This window comes from Neofelis nebulosa, chromosome 16 (assembly GCF_028018385.1).
Source record: "Neofelis nebulosa isolate mNeoNeb1 chromosome 16, mNeoNeb1.pri, whole genome shotgun sequence".
Taxonomy (NCBI): domain Eukaryota; kingdom Metazoa; phylum Chordata; class Mammalia; order Carnivora; family Felidae; genus Neofelis; species Neofelis nebulosa.
The window spans coordinates 45,853,199-45,876,678 of record NC_080797.1 but is presented as its reverse complement, the minus strand read 5'-3'; the positions used below and the strand labels follow the sequence as shown (position 1 = coordinate 45,876,678).

The 23,480-nt window shown below is 46.0% G+C and overlaps 1 long non-coding RNA gene across 1 annotated transcript in view; it reads right to left on the bottom strand.

Annotated features, from left to right (window-relative positions):
* The window catches only part of LOC131497073 (uncharacterized), a 110,698-nt gene that overhangs the window by 84,426 nt on the left and 2,792 nt on the right, over nt 1–23,480 (bottom strand). The window lies entirely within an intron of this gene.

Genomic DNA, 23,480 nt, shown 5'->3' with positions numbered 1-23,480 from the left:
CAGAGTGCATGCCATTGAGTTTTCTTTAAAAGGTGCACCAAGAGGAGTATGGGTGGGGGTTTTCAAACGGCTTGGGGGTGATTCTTATAGTTATCACTCAAGTCTCCAAATATTTACAGAGCACCTGCTCTACCCTTGTAAGTGTACTAGGTGTGGGGACATTGGTGGGTTCCTGTCTCCGTGGAGGGTGCAGCCTGATGGGGAATGGCTAAGGGACAAGAAGTGCTGTGATGCTAAGCATTGTGCAGGATAAGCTCAGGTGTTTATATGGGGGTGTGTGGGGGGCAGGGTAGGCTTCCCAGCTTGCCATCCAAGCTGAGTGGTTAGGAAGGAGCAGGAGGAAGTGAGGCAGAGAGGGGGAAGATGGCCTGTTCCAAGCTCTTGCAAGTCTCTAAAGGTGAAGAGAAGAGGAGGGAGCCCTGTAGGGCCGGAATGAGAACAGAGCAGAGACCGTGAGTTGAGGTGAACCTACAGAGGTAAGGAGGGTGGGCCGTCTAGAGCCTGCATAGCCATGTTAGGGATTTAAGGATTCATTACAAGGTTATAGGATATAGTTGAAGGAAAATAAGGTAATGAGATTTATATATATATATTTTTTTTTTTAATATTTTTTTTCAACGTTTTTTATTTATTTTTGGGACAGAGAGAGACAGAGCATGAACGGGGGAGGGGCAGAGAGAGAGGGAGACGCAGAATCGGAAACAGGCTCCAGGCTCCGAGCCATCAGCCCAGAGCCCGACGCGGGGCTCGAACTCACGGACCGCGAGATCGTGACCTGGCTGAAGTCGGATGCTTAACCGACTGCGCCACCCAGGCGCCCCAGAGATTTATATATTTTAAAACGTGTAATTAAATTATATATTGTAGCTGTGACATGGATTGGAGATTAGAGAGAAGCAAAGGTGACCCTAGAAGACCAGTTAGGAGTCTCCGTAGGCTGGGGGAGAGATGCGGGCAATCTGCAGGAGGGTGGGAAAGGTGGAGAAGGGGATTCTACAAACACTTAAGTGATAAAATCCTTTCACAGGGATGGATGTGGGGCGGGGGGTGGGGTCAAGGGAGACAGAGGAATCGTAGATGACTCCCAGGCTTTGAGTTTGAGCAAAGGAATGGATGTTGGAGGGAAACAGGTTTGGGGCAGAGCACTGTTCAATTTTGGATTTGTTGAGTTTGAGGTCCTGCGGATCCGTCCAAGTGGGGGTATGGGTCGGGTCTGCAGTGCACAGATAGGCTGGGCTGGTGTTAGAGATTGGGAGTCATTGGCCAGAGATGGCACTGGAAGCCCGAGAGTGGATGAGGTGGCCCAGCTGGGTGACAGGTCAGTCCTGGAAAGGAGAAAGTGAACAGCATTCAGGGAATTGAGGCGGTGGCTAAGGCAAGGCCGTGGATAGTGGGGAAGGGCTCCCTTGTGGCCAACTTGGCATTAGTCTGGGTGACCCATCTTAGGTGGCAAACCAGTTTTTGCACTCTTTGGCTTTGGAAGAAATACCAGTGACATGGGCCTGTGGAATGTCAGCCCCACAATGAGAATTTACAGTCATTTCTTAGTCTGTTGGGGGGAACTGCCTAAACCTTGTTGGGATCTAAAAGTCACAGGTCCTTTGCTGCTGCCTGTCTTTGCTCTGTTGAAATTCTTGCAGGAACAAGGACCTCTCTTGGGCACTCTTTCTGTTTCTTGGTCCCTTCTAGTCCTCTCTAGGCAGGCGCCAGGGAAAGGTACGGATTCCTGATAAAAGAAAGGTTTGGGGGGCGGGGTCCGCTCTCAGCTGGTGGGCTCTCTGGTTCCGGGTTAACAAAGGGGTAAAAGCTGCTTTGGAGGGAAGGGTGCCTCGGGCATGTGGGTGCATGATCTGACCCTTGCCCGCTCACCTTCACACTCTGATTCTTTCCCAGCACAGGCGATGTCCTCTGCTAGTGGCGTGGGAGATGATTTTAACTGGTAGAGGGACAAGACGTTAAATAACATTAAGTCACAGAGTGAGAAACTTACCTCGTTTTCAACAGTGTTTATGGAAAGGAGACAAACTTGTACTAATCTTTCCTGTGAACGAAGAGCGAGCAGGTTCCTAGGGCCAGAGAGAGGCTTCCACCAGGCCCGCTGTCAAGTGACAATTGCTTTATTTTCATTTATTTTAATGTTTCCTTCACATGAGATGCTGGTTTGCTTTTACGGCTGTAGTGCCCTTGATGGTGTCTTCTCAGCCGTGTTTTGCGGGGTGCTTTGTTGCCCCAGCGAACCTGGCCTATCCTGACTGCTGCAGCCGTGATGTAAAATATTCGGTTTGAAATAAATGTATCTGAGTGATTTTACCATTGGTAAAACCCAGTTTTGGCAAAACACATGAGGGTGATAACACGAGTGGCAAAGTTTGGAGAATGATGGGTGAGATCGCAGAATTTTAAAAAGGGGGTGGTGACCCAATCAGGGTGACCAGCCATGCCACTTTTCCTGGGATCGTGTTTCTGGGACGTGGGACTTTCAGCTTTAGAACCGGGAAAGTCCTTCATCAGGTAGGTGGGGAAACTGAAGATAGTAAAGTGATTTGTTGCAGGTGGCACAGGTAGTTAAGTGGCAGAATGGAGAAGAGAACCGCATCTCCTGACGGTTGGTTCTAGTTAGCTTTCTTCCTCTGGGTCCCCAGCTAGAGCTCTCTCTTTTTTTAAAAAAAAATTTTTTTTAAGTTTTTATTTATTTTTGACAGAGACAGAGGGTGAGTGTCTGGGGAGGGGCAGAGAGAGGAGACACAGAATCCAAAGCAGGCTCCAGGTTCTGAACTGTCAGCACAGAGCCCAACACGGGGCTCGAACTCACGAACTGTGAGATCGTGACCTGGGCTGAAGTGGGACACTTAACTGACCATGCGACCCTGCCTCTCTGGGCTGGCATGCTTTACCAACCCTGCGTATTTTTATTTATTTATTTATTTATTTATTTATGTTAAAAATTTTTTAATGTTTATTTTTGAGAGAGAGAAAGAGAGAGAGAGAGAACATGAGCCAGTGGGGGAGGAGCAGAGAGAGAGGGAGACAGAGGATCTGAAGCAGGCTCCAGGCTCTGAGCTGTCAGCACAGAACCTGATGCAGGTCAGGTCGAGATCACGACCTGAGCCGAAGTTGGATGCTTAGCCAACTGAGCCACCCAGGCGCCCCCACCCCTGCCTATTTTATTTAATTTTATTTAAAAAATTGTTTTTAATGTTTATTGATTTTTGAGAGATAGAGAGACAGAGTGTGAGCAGGGGAGGGGCAGAGAGAGAGAGACATACACAGAATTGGAAGCAGGCTCCAGGCTCTGAGCTGGCATCACAGAGCCCGACGCGGGGCTCCAACTCACGAGCCGCGAGATCATGACCTGAGCTGAAGTCCAATGCTCAACTGACTGAGCCTCCCAGGCGCCCCAGCACCCCTGCCTATTTTAGATGGTGAACTCCCAGGGGCAGTGTCCCAGTTCACCTGGCATGCTGTAGTGGAAAGCGTTCAGGTGTAGCCCTCAGGAGATCTGACTCTGCATCCTGGCTCCAGCATTCATTCACAATGCCTGGGCCTCACTTTCATTGTGCGTCAAATGGAGGAAAAATTGTATCCTATCTGTTTTTCTCTTCTGGTTGTCATAAGGATCACATCCAAGTCAGTCTGTATGACAGGTCTTTGTGAACAGCAAAGCACAAAACAGGTATAGTTAGTTTCTGTAAAACAGACAAGTGGCCCAATGAGATGCCTGTTAAAGGCATGATAATAGTGGGAAAGCCAGCTGTGAAAAGGCAATGGACGGGCTCATTAGAAAGGCCCTGATTGAAAGTCTGTATGGCAGGGACACACACAGTACGTGCTCAGGAACACTGTTGAAGGGACAAAGGAAAAGCGAGAGCTGGAAAGCAGAGCCGTGGGAGAAACCGTGATGAAACGGGACCTGGTATCACGCCGCTATTGTTAGCTCCATGTCACGGGTGATGAATCCACCGCGCACCGCACGCAGACCCCTGCGCCTGCGTCAGACTGAGTTTCCTGCCAATCCTTACCTTTGGGGCATGGGTGGGTCGGGTCCTGTCTGAGCCTCGTTTGCCTCCTCTTGCATTCAGGGTGGCGCGGCTCAGATGAAATAAAACCACCAAGTGCTCTGCACAGTGCCGGGCACCTGGGAATCCCTCAGTCAATATTAGCGATTATTATTAGCGGCGGAAGGACCTGGTTTAAAGCGAACCAACGGCCGCCACAGGGAAGATGCTGATTTGCATAGATCTCTCTCCACCGAAACGCTGGAAGGAGTTAGTTGGTAGGAAGGTTGTGAAATCTCCCTCTGATTTCAGAACCCCTGGGGATCCTTTCTGGAGGCAGGGGCTGCCTTTCGAGACCCCTTGCAGCCCCTCGCGTTTGGGTCCAGCCCGCCCTCCGGGTTTGGGTATCTCTTTCAGCTAATCCTTTAACTCTTGGAGCTTTCGCGAGGGGTTACCAGATGCAGGGACGAGCGTTCCCACAGATGCCTTACAGCTTCCCTTCAAAAACGAAATGCTCGCTGCTAACAAAGTGTCTTTCAGACAGCAGAGGCACAGGGCGCGGGGCCGCCGGCATGTGCTCTGGTTTCCCGCTCCTGGGGGCGCCGGCCCTCTGTCCTGCCCTCCCCCTCTCCCTGCCACCCCCAGCATGTTATCTATGGGGATTGGAAAACATTATCAGAACAGGCCCCATCTGTTCCTGAAGTCGTGGAAGAATACTCGTGTGATAAATTTACAGGGTCACTGGAAGACCCTCTAATTTTCTGGGAAATGACAAGGCGTCTGTGGCCACGTTGTGTAAAATTTCCTCTTTTATACCCTAGTTACATGCCATGGACTATTTACTCGGAGTCTGAGGGTATATTTACCATTCAGGCAACATCACAAGCCGTCAAAGAAATCTACTCAGAGTAGGATGTGTTGGGTGTCTCGCCTTTCTAAAAATGACACTCAGTTTTTTTTTTTTTTTTTTTTTTAATAAATCTTTTTAGGCGCTATGTTCACAGTGCAAATAGCTCAGGAAAGACACTGGTAGGGAGTCAAAGTTTAAGTCAGGGCAGACGTCTTGCATGGAAACAGGACCCAACCCCGCAGCTTTGCCGAGAAAGGAAGCTGGCTGTGCATTGGATTCCTCTGCAGAGCTCCCCCAAAGCTGATTATTGATACATTGATCTGCCGAGAAAGCACCTTGTGTGTGTGTTCCAAGCCTCAGTGTGTCATTCGGAGCCGGCTTCGGAGAACCACACGGTATAGAGAAGTTGTCTCCAAAGTCAATAGCTGAAGGAATGCTTTGGGGAGAGCTTGAAGAACATGTTTTTCCAAATTTAGAACCCACTCACATTTCGTGGGTTCTGAGATTAATATTGAACTTGAACATAAAGTTCTGGCAAAATACAATTTCCTGATTCAAAACAAGACTGTGTCCAAGGGAGCCTGCAGAGGTGTCTTGGAAAGTCCTCTGTCTCTTGCAAAACAGCCTGTTTGAGGATTCAGATGTGAATGAACTGGGACCAGGCTGATTCCCTTCCCTTTGAGCTCCGTGTGGCTTTTCCAATTAAGTAGCAGTGCAATGGCAGTGGGGGTGTGGAGTGTAGGAAAGAACTCTGGAAAAAGTGTGTTTGAGGTTTTGCTGACCCGAAGACGTTTGAAAAGTACTTTGAATCCTGCCGGGTCCTGGCTGTCCAAGGATCTTGCAGACTCTGTTTTTGGTCTGATAACGAATCTCCAAGAGGAGTTGTTGGAGAAGAGAGTGGACACGAAGCCTCCCTGAAAAAAGGAAGGCCGGCCTGGGGCTCTGCCTGCCTGTCTTCATCACAACACTGTGTCCCTAGGATTGACCCCGTGCGGTCCCTACTCCCAGGGAGGGGAAGGAATGGCTGCCTTGCAGGGGGTTTGGCCCCGAGCCTGAGCCTCCCACAGTTGAGCGGCCCCATACCCAACCCCTCCACTCTTGCCAGACTCTCTCATCGTGTCACGTCTAAGTTTAAGGTCTCTCAGCATCAGCAGCTCTGCAGTCATAGCTTAACGTCCACAGTCCTTAGCATGGCCACCCGAGCTTTCTGGCCTTGCCTCGTCCACCTCTCTGGTGTTTCTCTCGCTGCCCCTGTGGACTTCATTCTCCAGCCCTGCTGACCCATTTTTGTGCACCCCCCGAAGCACCATGCCTCTCTGGCTTCTCTGTCCTTGTCATTTGTTCCGCTTGAAATAGCTTCTTCCCATCTCCCTTTTTACCCGGGGGTCCCTCCCAGAACCTAGCCCTCTTCTGTGCTACCTTGCATGGGCATCCTGAACTCACCCTGCTGTGGTGCTTGCCACTGCCTGTATCCTAGTGGTCTATTTATGTGTGTGCCAAGTTGGAGCACGTGATAGTCACCAGATGCTGGGGACAGCCAACTGTCCTGGGTATCTCAGAGAACTAGAGGACACTCCCAGGGGCCTGTGCGCTGGGGAGGGTCCCATGCTCATAGCTTGGGATTTTGGAAAGTGGAGGGTTATTGGGGGAAACTGGCAAGATGACTGTAGAGTTTGGGACATAATCCTTCACCGGAACTCCTCAGGTCTACAATAAAGTCATCAAATCTATAAAACCACTAGAATTGTCTTTCTTGTGGAGCATGGTAGAGGAGACTGGGGCCTCCTCCCAACTGGCTCAAGGCCATATTGGCCTTATTGGCAGGAATGCAGACAGGGTCAGGAGGAAGCAAGAATTTGCATGAATTGTGGGGAGGGGGTCTGGATTCTCACAGGTTATGAAATTGGGGATTTGGGCGATGGGTAACACTTGTTGTCTAGCCACTGGACGATGAGCTCTTTGGAGGCAGATAGTGTGGCTCATTCATCTCTGGATCCCCAGTGTCTAACATAATACCTGGCGCATAGCACACGGGGCTCAGTGGCTCAGTGAGTCGTTGCTGGATGAATGGGTAAATGGATGGGTGGAAGGAAGGATGGAAAGACGGGAGGACGGAGGGATGGGTGCGTGTATGCAGGGGTAGACAGATGGAAGGATCGATGAATGGACGGTGGATAGATGGAAGGAAAGACGGATGAATAGATGGATGGGTGGCAATTCTAAGCACGCAGACACACTAGTTGTGATTTTTTCCTCTGCCTCAGATGCCTTTCCTCATGCTGCTCCCCCCCATTCCTCAGCTGGCGAACTTGAAGTTGCCCTTTGTAACAAAGAATTTCGAGCAGAGGGAATCATGTAAGAAAAGGCTCGGAGGCCCGAGGGAGTCAGGCCCAGCTGGGAAATTGCAAGAAGGTGTGTGGGTGTGTGTGGTTGGAAAGCACATTTTAAGGGAGGGGGCAGAGGTGGGTGGTGCAGCTGGAGAATTTTAATCAGGACTCAGACCACGAAAGGACTCCGTACCTCAGTCCAAGCCTTTGGACTCTGTCCTGAGAGCAACGGGGCCCATTGAGAGGTTTCCTGCCGGGCAGCGTCCTGCACGTTTGCACGTTCCGCTTCTTTGTCTATACTGATTTTAAAATAGATGCTTAGAATGGCTCTTCTAGGAACACCTCAACCCCTCGGAGCGGAAACCAGGCCGGCCTTGCCTCTGACCTGGGTTTATTTTGCAGCTTGCCCTTTCGTTGCTAGCTGAGTGGCACTGGCAGTCCCCCCTTACCTTGTGCCTCAGTCTCCTCGCCTGTAAAATGAGTAACATCGAGTTTGCCCAGGGCTGGCTTTGTGGATGTGCAGTCCCCCCAGGACCCGGTGCTTACAACAATCCCGTCCCTGGTTTAATGCTCTGCAGTCACTATCTTGAAATCCTTACAGATTTTTGCCCAGAGAGCCCCACATTTGCATTTTGTACTGGGCTCCAGAAATTATGTAGCTGATCCTGAATCCATCTCACAGGAATGGTATGAAAATAAAATAACAAAAACAATTTTTTTTAACATTTGTTTATTTTTGAGAGACAAAGACAGAGCACAAGTGGGAGAGGGGCAGAGAGAGAGGGTGACAGAATCTGAGGCAGGCTCCAGGCTCTGAGCTGTCAGAGCCTGATGAGGGGCTTGAACCCATGAGCTGTGAGATCATGACCTGAGCCGAAGTCGATGCCTATCCGACAGAGCCACCCAGTCACCCCCAAAGGTCTTTAAGGATGATGCAGCACTAACCCAATGGAAGGCCTTATTGATATTATCCAAAATGATGTAGTCTTTCTAGGTTTGTCGATCCTCCTGTATGCCAGGTGCTGGGGACCCAAGATGATTCAACCTAGTCGCCATCCTTAAGGAACTCTGGGAGATTCAGTGAGGGACAGAGCTGGGAGCTGAGCCCTTGCCAACAACACCCAAGTCAGGGCTCTTTCTTCTACAATCAGCTCTTGCTAACACACCTGCCTGCTCCACTGTCCTCTAAGAGACCTAGTGTTCAGGGCATCTTCCCTATCCTCACCGTGCCTGGAACAATGTTTTATACATGCAGGTGCCCAGTAAATGTTTGTTGGATAAATTAATATATTTGAGAGAATGACAAGATTATGTTTCAAGTGTCCCTGTTTAAAGGCTCCCTACCATTCTCAAGACCTGAACTTTATGTCTTTGTGCGAGGCCCTCAGTGGACAGGCGCCTGCCTATGTCTCTGTTCTCCTGTCATGCCCCTACCCTCGGGCAGCCACTCTGGCTTCCTTTTGGTCACTCACACCCACCATACCCTTGCTTCCCCAGGACCTTGGCACATGCTGTTCCTTCTGCCTGGAACACTATTCTTCGTTCCCGTCCATTGCCTGGTTACCCCCAGCTCGTTGTTCACATTGCACCCCAAGCTTTGCTTTCTCAGGGTGGCCTGTGCTCACCACCCCGCCCAGATTACCCTCCTCCTGAAGATCTCTCCAAGCCCTGCAGACCTCACGGTCCTAGCACTTCTTGTGACTATGGCTTTGCACACACTGATGACTACATTTCTTCCCCTGGGCTAATTCTGGGTTAGCTGGATCTGTGTGGTTCTTTCCAGCCTGTCTTTCCTCCTGCCCTAGCCACACCATCCTTCCTGCTTTTTGAACGTGTGAAGCTCCTTCCTGCCCACAGCTCTGGCACCTGCTAGGCCCTTTGCCTGGAACATCCCTCCCTCTGAGCTTCAGGTGGCTGGTTGGTTCCTTGGTGTGCAGATTTCAGCTTAGGTGTCACAGAGAGGCCTTTCCTGCCCACTTGAACTAATGTGGGGGCCCCACGCCAGTCAGTCTATTACCTGGGCCTGGTTGGTTCGCTGCGTAGACCTTAAGACTATTTGAAATTTTGTGTGTATGTGTGTGTGTGTGTGTGTGTGTAACTTATATATACTATAGATATACATACGATTTGTATATAAAATATAATTTATAATCTTTCTAAATAAATATAAAATTTTATCTATCTATGGGTTTTTTATGAGTCTCCTGTCACTAGACCCATGGAAGTGTGGCACTGGGCGTCTCCTGTATTGCTGCTCCCGTATTTTTAGCTCTCAGGAGGAGTGCAATGAGTATTTACTGAATGCATTGGAGGATCGACTGAATGAGCGAAAGGGTGAAAGAATGAGTGAATAGTTCTGTGCTCTCTAAAGCACCGAGGATGGAGACATAGCAGGGAGGGAAGGTCAGGCAAGATCAGGGCCCCTTACTTCCATTGTCAGAAGCCCAGCACCAACCCCAGAGCTCACTTCCTGCAGCATTGTAAGTGCCCAGTAGTCATTCAATACATGAATTCGTTTAACCAGAGCGGCTGTGGCATCTGCCCTGCTACGGCATCTGTGCTTGCAAACCCAGTAAGAATTATCCTGAAGAAGGATCACGCGAATCCAAAAGAGCTCAGATGAAAGGGCCCCTCCTACCCCACCCTTCTGCCCTTCCTCCCTCTTCTACCAGAGAATGTCAGCGTCCAGCTGCCGGAAGGCACAGCCTGTTTGAGTCTGACCATGTCACCCAGGAAGCTTGTGTTCAAATTTCGGGAGCATTTCCAAAGCTCTCAGATGTTCTGCTGATATAGAATCTACAGGTCTCCAGGGCCTCCAAGGGTTTACATCTGATTTTAGAAAATGTCCTACAGCGTGAAGGAAGTGTACTCTCGGCCCCACTCAGGCCTGCCACGCCCCCTCGCCACCTCCCACCGCCCACCGCCTGCCATCCTGGTTTACCATTTGATACGTTCGAGTTGCCCAGGGGCTGGAGAGAAACTGGAGAGATTTTATTTTACATCCTCCAGCTGTTGCAAAGCTGGAGAAACCCCCACATATTTAAAATAGTGAAACGGCTTCCAGGCTGAGAATATCTCTTCTTCAGTGTTTCGAATCTGGAGCCTGCTATTCGGTAAATACAATAAAAAAGTAAAACGTGAAGATTTTCATCCTATACCGGTTGCCCTCAAGTACGTAAGAGCAATTTACGCACAGCATGGTGACTGAAGTTAATAACGCTATACTGCACATTTGAAAATTGCCCAGAGAGTAGATCTTAAATAGAAAATCCATACTTTGTAACTAGGTATGAAGACAGATGTTCAGTAGGCTTATTAGGGAGATCATTTTGCAATATATATTAAATATCAAATCATTATGCTGCACACATGAAACTCGTATAATCTTATATGTCAATTATACCTCAATTAAAAAAAAACAAATATGGGGAAGCAAATGAGAAAAAAAAAAGAGCAATTTAGGCTGAATGTAATATTTGCTGTTTTCACCTGCTTTCCAGACCAACTCTCCAACCAGAGAGGTGGGGAGGCTCGGTGCTTCGACTGGGCAGTGTCTCCTCAGTGAGAAGAAGAGGTCTGAGACTCCCTCAAGTCTCTCCTTGCTGCCCCTGGGCTGGCCCTCAATTCGCCGCCCAAAGAAACAAGAATCTCAACACTTTTGAGAGAAGGTGATTTCACAGTCTCGCTGGGAGTCCTCTTTTCATGGGCCAATAAGCCCTTACAGTCAGGAAGTCGTTTCTTGGTCTGACCTAAGGCTCTTATGCTGCATTAAACCGTGCTGATCTTAAAGGCTCCGAGTTTCCTGGATGGCACCTATCTCGGGCTTTCCTGGGGCCCACGAGGGTAAATGAGCCGCCTTTAAAGGGACATTTTAGAGGAAATCTGTCTTCCTCTGTCTAATGGCTGGAGTGTTCCTGCTGCTGGAGCCTTTGATGATTTCCTTGCTCTCCAGAGCTGACTGCCCCACAGCGGGGAGGCCGCCCTGACTTCCGCAGAGTCGTCTGTCCTGCGGGGATGGTCTCTGAGGCAGGATTCGGATGAGGGTTGCTGTGCTGGATTCCAGTCCTCATCCGTCCTCAGGGGCCAGTGCTGAGAGTGGTCCTGATTTCATTTTGTAATTGCTTTGCTAACCCCCTGGCTCCACCTCATTGTTCACGCCCTCTTTGGGATACCCTGCTGGAGAGGGGGGTCCCCGTAGAGACGCTGCCTCCAGGCTGCACCCAACAGTGGCCTCGAGGACTACAGGCGCTTTCCCCCGTCCTAAACAGTCTGACCTCCCCTTTCCAGCCTCGAATGAAAGCCCTTGCATCACAGCTGCGTGAAGTGGATGGGCAGTAGGTATTTGTGAATGGAGAGGTTCATGAATGGATGGTGCGTTCCCGTGTGTCCCAGACTAGACATGCTGGCATTTTGGGTTTTCAGTTGCTTCCCTGTTTAGCCGTGGGTTTTTTGCCTCCCACTAACTGAGATCACAAAGCACATTTAGTAAGTAGAGAATTTGCCAGTAACCCAGGACAGGGAAGACCCAGCTGGGAATCCGGGAAAGACTTTGACCAGATTTTGGCTTCGGCACTCAGCCATGAACCAAGCAGGACAGAGGCCGAGGGGACAAAACTGCCCCTTGTATTGGTGGCATCCGCTCCCAGGTGCTTTTATGACTCCACCTTCAGGATCCAGTAAACTCTTCTCTCTACCCTTCTCTGCCTCAGGCCTAACAGAGCCAAACTGAGGAGAGCAGTGTCAAGTTCAAGGTCCTCTGAACTAAGAGGTTAGCTTACTCTCCTGGAATTCCTAACCAGGGGTATGCTATAAATACTATGTCTGTGTCTCCCTGTCCTCCCCTGACGAGGCAGCCCCCGGAGCTTGGAAAACTGGCTTCTAGAATAAAATGTAATAATGTAAACTACTGGACTGGAGGGGTTGACCCTGTTTTATAGAAGCCACGTATAAGCGATGAGTTTGGTCACTGATTGTCCCAGGGATCAGATCCCGCTCCACGAGGTAAAAAGGGAATTTCGACAAAAGAAGCTGGTCTCTTTAATATTGCTGTTAGGCATGTAGTAACTCCCCCTCTCTAGCACACACCCTGTTCCTCCAGACCAGCAGGGACCCTACAGCCTGCTGCTCATGAAGCCCAGGGCCTGGAGTGAGTGTGTGACCCTCTCCCAAGCCTCCGGTGGGAGCTCCGGGGACCTGAGCTCCCCAACAGCCTCAAAAAGCAAACTTGCACACCAGCCCTTATGAGACCACATGACGCCCCCAGAATCAGAAGAGCGCAAACAGTGAACCGGCAAATGAGCGAGCCAAGGAGCCAGTGACATAGTACTTCTTCCTACTTGTTCTCTAGTCAATGGAGCGAATTAATTAACGACCCTCTTCAGCTTTTTGCGGCATGAAAAACAAATTAAAATACAGTAAGGTAAATCCTGAGTTTCTCTCTCTTGGAAGGTGCTTTAAACTCCTTCGTTCGTTCCCCCCCACCGGCTTCCTCTCTTTCCCAGGAAGCAGGATGCCGCTCTTAGGATGTGATACCCTTTCTTGAAGCTCACATGAGCTCTGACAGGCCTTCTTTATAAGTCCCAAGTTTACTACTGAGTTCCCAGGCAGGTGGGAAGCCGTCTTCACTGTAGGAAATTTTCTCCATCTGAATTTTGCCCCACTCACTGTACTTGATGGTCTCTGGGGAAAAAAGGTTGTCTTGCCTGACAGACTAGCATGTATCTTTTAAAGGCTCACTTTATCATCTTTTCCTTTATGCTCTGGCCACCAGGAAACTCATGACAGCTCTTTGCTCAATTGCACTAGTTTTCCTTAATATAGGTTTTTTGATTCTGGCTCTGATTCTGGCTTTTCTGTCTGAGTTTTAATCATCCTCTTCTATTTGTTCTGCCTTCCAGTGCATGGGAATCCAGGGGATGTTGAGACAGCTTCGGGGTGGGCATCTGGGAGGGTTTGTGACGAGAGCTGTTAACCAAGGAAATCTGAAGAAGCCATGCGATGTTGGGCAGGATCATAAAGGAGAAAACGCCAAGTCGGAACCAGGAGGATGAGATAATGTTTAGCCTTTCAGCAGGACTGGAGCCAGAGTAGGGCCCAGGTATGAGGTTATTTTCAGGTGAAAGATTCAGGATTTTGCTCATACATTCATTCATTTATTCATTTTCCATCCATCCATCCATCCATCCATCTGTCCGTCCAAGCATTTATCATTCTATTTATTAAGGATGCATCCCATGCAACATATTTTCCAGACACTGGAAACAGAGGGAACACATCTGACAAATGTTTTTGCCTTCGTAGAGCTTACATTCATTACGTTGCACAAATATGTGAAATATATCATGAGGAGACAAATAAGAGAGGTCAGTGGGTGGGAGGGTGGGACAATGGGAGCCATTGAAGTGAATGAAAAATGTATACCAGGAAAGCCCATTTACATGGGGCCAGGCATGAGTTGGCATGATCTAATAGTCCCTTCTAGAAGGAGGAGGGAAGGTACAGAAACAATAATTACTGTAGAGATTTTCACACCAAGCTTAAGCACTCATCTGAGTTTGCACACACTTGGAGACTGCTTTCCATCTTCTCCTCTGTGTCTCCCACTAAGCCGACGGTCTTCTGAGCAAACAGAGTGTCTAGTGTATCCTCTCAACTGGGCAAAAAGGTCTGAAAAATTGAAGCTGTGAGGAGGGATAGAAATAGAGATAGAGAAGGAAAGAAAGAGAGAAATCTCCAAAAGATTTGTGGATATAGATTTTGGTGCTAAAGCTGAAACGAATACAATTCACAGAAAACTTACAAAGTTTTATTGGTTTATTTTTTTTGAGAGAGCTTGTTGCCCAAACTGCCAGATCTAGAAGAAAATGAGGCTGTTGGAGATGTAAACAAATGTCCGGGTCCCCACCTTTCTTCGGCAGTGCTGCTCTCTGCTAAGAAGGACATACTCCCCAGGGGACACTTCAGAAGTGCCCAAGGCTGAGAAAAAGGGAGGAAGGGCCTCTAGAGGGCACAGCATGGAGCCCCAGAGAAGAAAGGACTAGGGAGCAGGTCTGAGAATGTAGAACAGGGTCCAAACCAAGAAATATTCTCCACTTCCGGATTACTCCCACTTCAGAGGGGAATGTTTTTGCAGTGATTCTGTCTTCGTTCCCCCATTGCATGTTGGGCGTGTCTGGGGAAAGCAACTTGTCTTTCTGATTTTTAGGTCCCTGGATCAAGAGGAGCTTCAATGAGATCTGATGTAGGTCATGAGTTTCCAGCTCAGCGTCAGGATTGGATGCGGTGTTTGGAATGTCTTAGGACTCAGAGAAGTGTATTTTGCATGCGGGAAAGGATATTTGTGACCCAAAGGGCAGAGGGTGGGCGTTTTCTGCAAATATTCATTCTTTCCTCTTTTTGTCCAAGGTAAGTATACTTGGCTTTGACTTTGGGCTCAGTTATTTTACTTGTTTTGGCAAATGAGATATTAATGGATGTGACATGAGCAGGGGCTTGAAATGTGCTTGTGCTGTTGAGGTTGCTGTCTTGCACTTGTGCCCATGCCATGAGAAAAACATGACACGGGCTCAGGAGAGTGAGCGGCACATGGAACAGTGTTGCCTCAGGTGACCTGCAGATGTGTAGCTCAAAGCAGAGTCACCCCAACTGACCCTCAGGCGCTCGGGTGAGAAACACTTAGTGTTACATGCCACCGTTATATTTGTGGTTGTTACACAGCAGTAGCTGACTGAGACAACCCACAATAGCAACCTAGAGCCCCAGGGCTTCATGAACCAATAAATGCCTAACAAACAGGGAGTGAGTCAGTGCCAACAGAAAGGAGAAATGATCATAGCCTTGAGAGGAGCTGAGAACGTTCTCCTGACTGCTCTGCAAACTCAGCATAAATAGTGGGTCCTGGCAAGGCAGGAGGCTGTACAGAAGCAAGTGCACCTCAAAGTCTCCCATGCTGGTCAAAGGGAAGGGATAAAGAGTCGGTTGAGGTTGTGGGTGAGGCGAATGGGTTTATAGACTGTGGCTGCCCAGGAATCTCAGTGCATATATACAGTGCACATACTTAGTGTTTGATATATTTACTATATAGTCATTTTCTGATAATTAAGCTTCTTAATATAACTTTGTGGTAAGAGTGCTTTCCCCACATTCCAGAGATTACCAGGAGGCTGACTTTTTTTTTTTTAATCTTGTTGTATTGTATATATTTTTAGAAGGAGGTAAAGTAAAAATAAATAGATTAACCAGGAGTGCTGGGAAAGGGGGTTGGGTGGGAAAGAAAAAATGCCATTCAGAAATAGACCATGAAACCAATTACCTGGATAAACCAATGTAAAAAAATTTATTGTTTGAGACAGAGGTCATAAACTCAAATGCCTTAGGGGCCAGGCAGGTGACATAAACAAGCAAAGCAGACTGGGTGGGGATTTGTGGTGATAGGGAGAATGTGTGCCCTGTCCAAGGTGGGCAGCAATGAATTGGTTCCCTCCAGCTGTTGCAATGTGGGATGGGGCCTAGTGTTGCCAAATCTGAGCTTTACGGGGAAGCAGGGCTGCCCTGTATGCTTGTGCAGGTTGTACACTGCACAAGACTGCTCAGCTGATAGGTCAACCGGAGACTGAGCTACAGTCCAAGCTCCACCTAACAAGCCCTGGGCCAGGACCATGGGACTTGGGGAGCAGAGGTGGGCTGGATTTTGACCCCCACCCCCATCCTTTTCAGCTCACCTTTGTGTAGCATGAAATTGTCCAGTGTGACCCCAGGGTGGAGTATCTTGCTTCCCATTGTGGAACTCCTCCCTGTCCATGGCAGCCAGGGCACAGGGGCCCTTCTTAGGTTCAGACAGTTAGATCCTCCTTTCCAGGGCCTGGCGTCTCACGTTAAGTGTCAGTAGCTAAAGAGATGGAGAGATTACATGGGGCGGCCCCAGCTGTGTTTAGGTGTGTTTGAATGGTGGTTGATGCAGCACTTTTGAAAACCCTGAGCTGCCAAACAAAATTCACTGGCATGCTAATTGAGCAGTGGGTCCCCAGCTAGCCACCTTTGGATTACTTCCTCCAAGCATAGGAGGCAGACTGTGAGTATATTTACCTGTTGTTAGTAACCTTTGCGCATGCGTGGGTTTCTGGTTCGCGAAAGTCCCCTAAATTGTGTGTTTCACCACAGTGGGGTGTCCTTCCTGGGCATTACAGTACAGGGCAGTAAGGTTTGTATTTGGTCCAACTCTATGAGAGCTTGGTCCTGGAGCTTATCAGCTCTGTGATCTTGGTCAAGTTTTGGTCATTTTCACCCTCAACGTTCTCACCTATAATGCTGTATTAGAATGCTGGTTCTCCTGGTCTCCCGGGAACGCTGTGAGGATCAAGTCCAATGAGCTGATGCACGAGAAAGTACTCTACAAAATCTGATATCGTGGAAGCATCAGGTACCACACAGCTGCTGAAACGTGACGATTTATGGTGCTGTTTTTTTAAAAACACTTCTTTTTAGTATTTTTTAATGTGTATTTTTGAGAGAGAGGGAGAGACAGAGCGTGAGCGGGGGAAGGGCAGAGAGAGAGGGAAACACAGAATCCGAAGCAGGCTCCAGGCTCTGAGCTGTCAGCACGGAGCCCCATGCAGGCTGGAACCCGTGAACCGTGAGATCATGACCTGAGCCGAAGTTGGACGCTGAACCTACTGAGCCACCCAGGTGCCCCCCATGGTGCTGATGTTTTAACCAGAGATGAAAAGGCCACTTGCTTATTATCAAAATGCTGAAAAAAAGGACTTTGCACTTCCTCCCCAGGCTACTCACCCTGTTCGCTGCTGCGAACCCGTGCCTTTCCCATTTCAGTGAATATTTGTATTGCACCTTCATGTTCTTTTATTTGATGCTCACAAAAGTCCTACCTATTTTCTGATTAGGAGATGGGTTCAGAGAGCCCAAGGTAATGCAGCTGGCAAGGAACTTGTAGTTCACAGTGGCTCCTCATGGTCTCCTGGGACCATCAGAGGCCAGCCTGGAGCTCATCGGCACCATCAGTGGTAGGAAGGACTCAGCGCTCAGGTAGAAGATCAGCTGGAATCTCTTCTCTCCATCTTCTGCAAACAGTAGCCTCCACCCCTGCTTTTGGGGAACTCCCTCCTTCTCTATTAATGTCATTTCATGCAGAGCTGCTTCTCAGGCCTGAGAGGGGCCTGCAATTTATTTATTAAATTTTTTTTCATTTTATTTTTTTAATTTACATCCAAGTTAGTTAGCATATAGTGCAACAATGATTTCCTTAGTGCTCCTTACCCATTTAGCCCATCCCCCTTCCCACAACCCCTCCCGTAACCCTCAGTTTGTTCTCCATATTTATGAGTCTCTTATGCTTTGTCCCCCTCCTTGTTTTTATATTATTTTTGTTTCCCTTCCCTTATGTTCACTTGTTTTGTCTCTTAAAGCCCTCGTCTGAGTGAAGTCATATGATATTTGTCTTTCTTTGACTAATTTCACTTAGCATAATACCCTCCAGTTCCATCCACGTAGTTGCAAATGGCAAGATTTCATTCTTTTTGATTGCCGCGTAATACTCCAATGTATATATACACCACATCTTCTTTATCCATTCATCCACCAATGGACTTTTGGGCTCTTTCCATACTTTGGCTATTGTTGATAGCGCCGCTATAAACATGGGGGTGCATGTGCCCTTTTGAAACAGCACACCTGTATCCCATGTATAAATGCCTAGTATGGCAATTGCTGGGTCATAAGATAGTTCTATTTTTAATTTTTTGAGGAAGCTCCATACTGTTTTCCAGAGTGGCTGCACCAGCTTGCATTCCCACCAACAATGCAAAAGAGATCCTCTTTCTCTGTATCCTCGCCAACATCTGTTGTTGTCTGATTTTTTTTTAACGTTTATTTATTTTTGAGACAGAGAGAGACAGAGCATGAACGGGGGAGGGTCAGAGAGAGGGAGACACAGAATCTGAAACAGGCTCCAGGCTCTGAGCTGTCAGCACAGAGCCCGATGCGGGGCTCGAACTCACGGACCGCGAGATCGTGACCTGAGCTGAAGTCGGCTGCTTAACCGACTGAGCCACCCAGGTGCCCCTGTTGTCTGATTTTTTAATGTTAGCCATTCTGTATTTCCCTGATGATGAGTGATGTGGAGCATTTTTCATGTGTCGGTTGGCCATCTGGATGTCTTCTTTGGAGAAGTGTCTATTCATGTCTTTTGCCCATTTCTTCACTGGATTATTTGTTTTTTTGGTGTTGAGTTTGATAAGTTCTTTATAGATTCTGGATACTAACCCTTTATCTGATATGTCATTTGCAAATATCTTCTCCCATTCTGTTGGTTGCCTTTTAGTTTTGCTGATTCTCTCCTTCGCTGTGCAGAAGCTTTTTATTTTGATGAGGTCCCAGTAGTTCATTTTTGCTTTTGTTTCCCTTGCCTCCAGAGACGTGTTGAGTAAGAAGTTGCTGTGGCCAAGGTCAAAGAGGTTTTTGCCTGCTTTCTCCTCGAGGATTTTGATGGCTTCCTGTCTTACATTGAGGTCTTTCACCCATTTTGAGTTTATTTTTGTTTATGGTGTAAGAAAGTGGTCCAGGTTCATTCTTCTGCATGTCGCTGTCCACTTTTCCCAGCACCACTTGCTGAAGAGACTATCTTTATTCCATTGGATATTCTTTCCTGTTTTGTCAAAGATTAGTTTGCCATACGTTTGTGGGTCCATTTCTGGATTCTCTATTCTGTTCTATTGGTCTGAGTGTCTGTTTTTATGCTGGTACCATACTGTCTTGATGATTACACCTTTGTAATACAGCTTGAAGTCTGGGATTGTGATGCCTCCTGCTTTGGTTTTCTTTTTCAAGATTGCTTTGGCTATTTGGGGTCTTTTCTGGTTCCATACAAATTTTAGGATTGTTTGTTCTAACTCTGTGAAGAATTCTCGTGTTCTTTTGGTAGGTAGAGGGGCCTGCAATTTAATCTAGACTAAGGAGATACATGCTTCCAAGCATTTGAATCTTGAAAGGTTACACATGTGGATGGAGAGAAGTTGCAGCTGGGTCATTCCAGGACCAGGCCTTGCTCAGTGGTTCTGGAGCTTGAGTAAGCACCAGAGTCACCCAGAAAGCTTCGTAAAACAGGTTGCTGGGCCCACCTTCAGAGTATCTGATTCAGGAGGTCTGAGATAGGGCCTGAGAATTTGTATTGCTAACAAGTTCCCAGGTGTTGCTGCTGCTCAGGGGACCTTAGTCAGAAGTTCTCAACCAGAGGTAATTTTGCCCTGCCAGGGGACATGTGGCAATGTCCAAAGACATTTTTGATTTTCACACCTGGAGGGCTGCTGCTAGCATCTAGTGGGTAGCGGTTAGGGATTCTGCTAAACACCCTACAGTGCACAGGACAACCTTCACAACAAGGAATTATCTAGCCCAAAATGTCAGTAGTGCTGAGGCCGAGAGACTTTGCTCGAAAGGAATGGTCTATGTGCTCCATAGACTGAGGACCCAGAGAGGCCATGTTCCTGCCTCTCTCTATGCTCTTCCTTGAGTCTCTGGGCTATGCCAGGATCCTTCCAAAACATTCTATTTTGTTTTATCTAATCAGAGTCAAGCTTTGTTACCTGCAACCAAAGATCTGATGGAAATGAAGATTTAACTGTTTTAGAAGCTCAGGTGGGTGTAGGAAGAGCACAGGCTGGTTTCTGGGTTAGAATGACACGTGACTTTCTCTCCTTTTCTCCTGAGACTCTCATCCCTCCAGGTAACTGCTGTATGCTCTCCCACGTTAAATATATACCATAATTTGTTTATTTTTGGTGATAATGGCTTACATTCTTTGCCTTCCCCTTTTAATTTTACTTCTTTTTCTTGCCTGTTTCATTTCTTAGTGGTTTATAAGTCCCATGATATATTCTGGGTATCAATCCATTATCAGTCATATGAATCGAGCATCTATTCTGTGATTTGCCTTTAACTTGGTTTATGGGGTCACTTATTATATAGAACTTTAAAATTTTACTTCAACCACATGTACTCATTTTTTTCCTTTTGGAATTTTTTGTTCTTTCTGTTTTAAGGCTCTTTCTGTATGCCAGTATACTAAAGATCATCTCCTCTATTTTCTTTAAAAAATGCAAAGCACTTAAAACAAAAAAGTCTAGTCTTTAATCCATCTGGAATTTATTTCTATTTGTAGAGTGGGCCAGAGATCTCATTTTAATTTTTCCATATGAGTAGCTAGTTGGCCCAGCACCAATTATTGAACAACACATCTTTTCCCCATTGATCTATAATGTCACCATTGCATGTGGTTAGTTTCTATTTATTTGCCGGTCTGTTTCTGGGCTCTCCATTCTGTTCTATTGGTCTGTTTGCCAGTGTCTGCACCAATGCCACACTGACTTAATTACTGTAAATTTATAATATGGGGAAGCATGAATATTTCCTCCTTGTTTGTCTTCCTACAAATTGTCTTGTCAAACTACCTTTTAGTCTATATATATGAGTGTATATGTGTGTGTGTGTGTGTGTACATATGTGTGTGTATATAAAGCACTATGTGTGGAAAATCTCACTGAAATATTGATATATTAAATACATGGAATAAATTAGGAAAAATATATTTATGTTACTTTTGCCTTGTTTTAAAATGTGAACAGATAATTACGAATCATCTAATATTTGAGAAACATCTGTAATGAGAAGTGGGGGAAGAGATAGAGAGAGACACAAAAGGTGGAGAGAAAGACTAAGAAAGACACTTTGGAAGATACAATTTAGAGAGCAGAGAAGAATTACAATTAATATTCTAATTGTAATTAATTAATTTTCTAATTAATATCTCTAATTAATATTCTCAGAGATTTGAGAAGATACTATGCCATGATAACTAAGCATGCCCCCAAACCTAACAATTACAGAATAAGATCTAGTTCTTTGAGATGAAAAATACCAGTAATATGAAAAAATTCAATGGGTGGCTTGTTTGATAAGGACAATGAGATAGCTCAGAGGTAGAAATTGACAGAGGTAGAAACTATGAAAGATAAAAGGCAGAGGTTGAATCCAGGAGAGACAATATTCAACTTACAGGAATTCCAGAAAGAGAATAAAGAAAATAGAAGGGAAGAATTTGTAAATGGAATGTTTAAAAATTTCCAGAGCTGATGGACATGAGTTTATAAATTGAAAGGTGAGTGAAAAAACAGGTCAAAAAGGGAAATTAGTGTGAACTTTCAGAGCACAAAGGGAAATGAGAAGATCCTAAAGGAAGGAATAAAAAAGGAAAGAAAGAAAACATGTCATCTACACAGGAATCAGAATCAGATTTTTCATCAGTGATGCTGGGTCCTGGAATATGTAATGAAGCAAATGACTTCAGCGGTATGAGGAAAAGTAATTTTCAAAAGTAATTCAGAAAAGTTATTGAATAAGTGAAAGATGTTTTCAAAAGATACAAGGATTTGGAGAAGGTATCTCTTACAAATTCTTTCTTAGGAAGTTACTTGAGAATGTGCTCCAGTGAAATTGAGGGAGTGAATCGAGAAAGAGGAAGTCATGAGCTTTGGAATATTGTAGAATAACCCAGGAGAGCACTTTGTGAGAATTTTCAGAAGGACTAGACAGAAAACATGCAGGAAGATGGCGTGGAAGTTGGGGTAAGGATGTTGGGCAGTGTTGCTAACTGAATACTTTGCCTGATGGAGAATTTGAAAAGAAAAAAAAAAGGTGATTATAAAGATAAATAAAGTAAGAAAAAAGGCAATTAGAAACTCAAGGGAAAACATAAAGCTAAGAATAAAGAAAGCATAATCATGATATATTACTTAGGAATATTATTTATAATAATAATGTAAATACTGCTCATTTTCATATTTGAGAATATTTCTATAGGTAAAGAATTGAAGATTTAATTATATTTGCCAAACAACAGAATGTAAATGTTATCAATGGACAATGTAAAGGTATGTATGTCAGAAGTTGGGAGATGGGTGTGGGGAGGAGAGCTAGAAAAAGATAGAGGCCCTAATATTTTTATAAAGTTGAAAGTTAAATACTAACAATAGTTGAAAGATGAATATAATGTATAGATATTACTTGGAGTTACAAATATAATTAATCAACAGTGATGTAAATATTTGAGGAGAATAAAGAAAGAAGGTAGAAAGCAGCTAAAATCACATCTTGATATCATAGCAAGGAATCAATAGCAAATATACAAAATTGGCAAATGAAGAAATAATTAAGTAAGCATATTTAGAGATTTCGAGTTAACTACCAGAACCACCAGGTGAAAGAGTTAAAAAATAGTTATTTTTGGAGACTGGAAGTAAGGGTGGGGAGGAATGAGGCCTTTCTTTACTATTTAATATTTTTAAGTTTTATTTATTTCTTTTGCAAGAGACAGAGACAGTGTGAGCAGGGGAGGGGCAGAAAGAGGGAGAGAGAGAGAGAGAGAGAGAGAGAGAGAGAGAGAGAGAGAGAGAGAATCTCAAGCAGTCTCCGCAGGGTCTGTGGAAAGCCTGATGCAGAGCTTGAACTCACAAAACGGTGAGATCATGACCTGAGCCAAAACTGAGAGTCAGACTCTTAACTGACTGAGCCACCCAGGCGCCCCTTTACTATTTAGTTTTTTAACCGTGTGATTGTTAATTTTACTTACAAACAAAATAAGACAAAAGTCATGGGTCTTAATCAAGCAATTCGTATGTTATTCTCCTGTATTTGAAATCTTTGATACTTGCAAGCTATGTAGGTGTCTGGCCCAGAAGTGGGGGCTAGGAAATATACATATACATATATATATATATATATATATATATATATATATATATATTTTTTTTTTTTTTTAATTTATTGATTGATTTTATTATTTATTTTTTAAAATTTGCATCCAAGTGAGTTAGCAGATAGTGCAATAATGATTTCAGGAGTAGATTCCAGTGATTCATCCCCTACATATAACACCCAGTGCTCATCCCAACGAGTGTCCTCCTTAATGTCCCTTGGGGCTAGGAAATATTAATTTCCTATCCCTTCTTCTGAGGTTCCTTGTCGTTACCACCAGGAACGAAGCCTTCTTGGCTTTGTTTTATTCAGCCCCTGACCCTGTGCCCTGAACAAGAAAACAGAACTGCTGTGCCAAAATTCTGGGAGGCACTTTGTCACATGTAGTTTCCTTACACATGTGACCCTAGCTCTGGACACATAATAGCACTCAGCAAATATTTGCTGGAATGGAATGGAAATGCCTAGAGAGACCGATGCCCCCAGCGGGTTCTGTCTGTGGGCGTCTCTCCAACCAGAACCAGAAACAGCCCCATGTTTATTCAT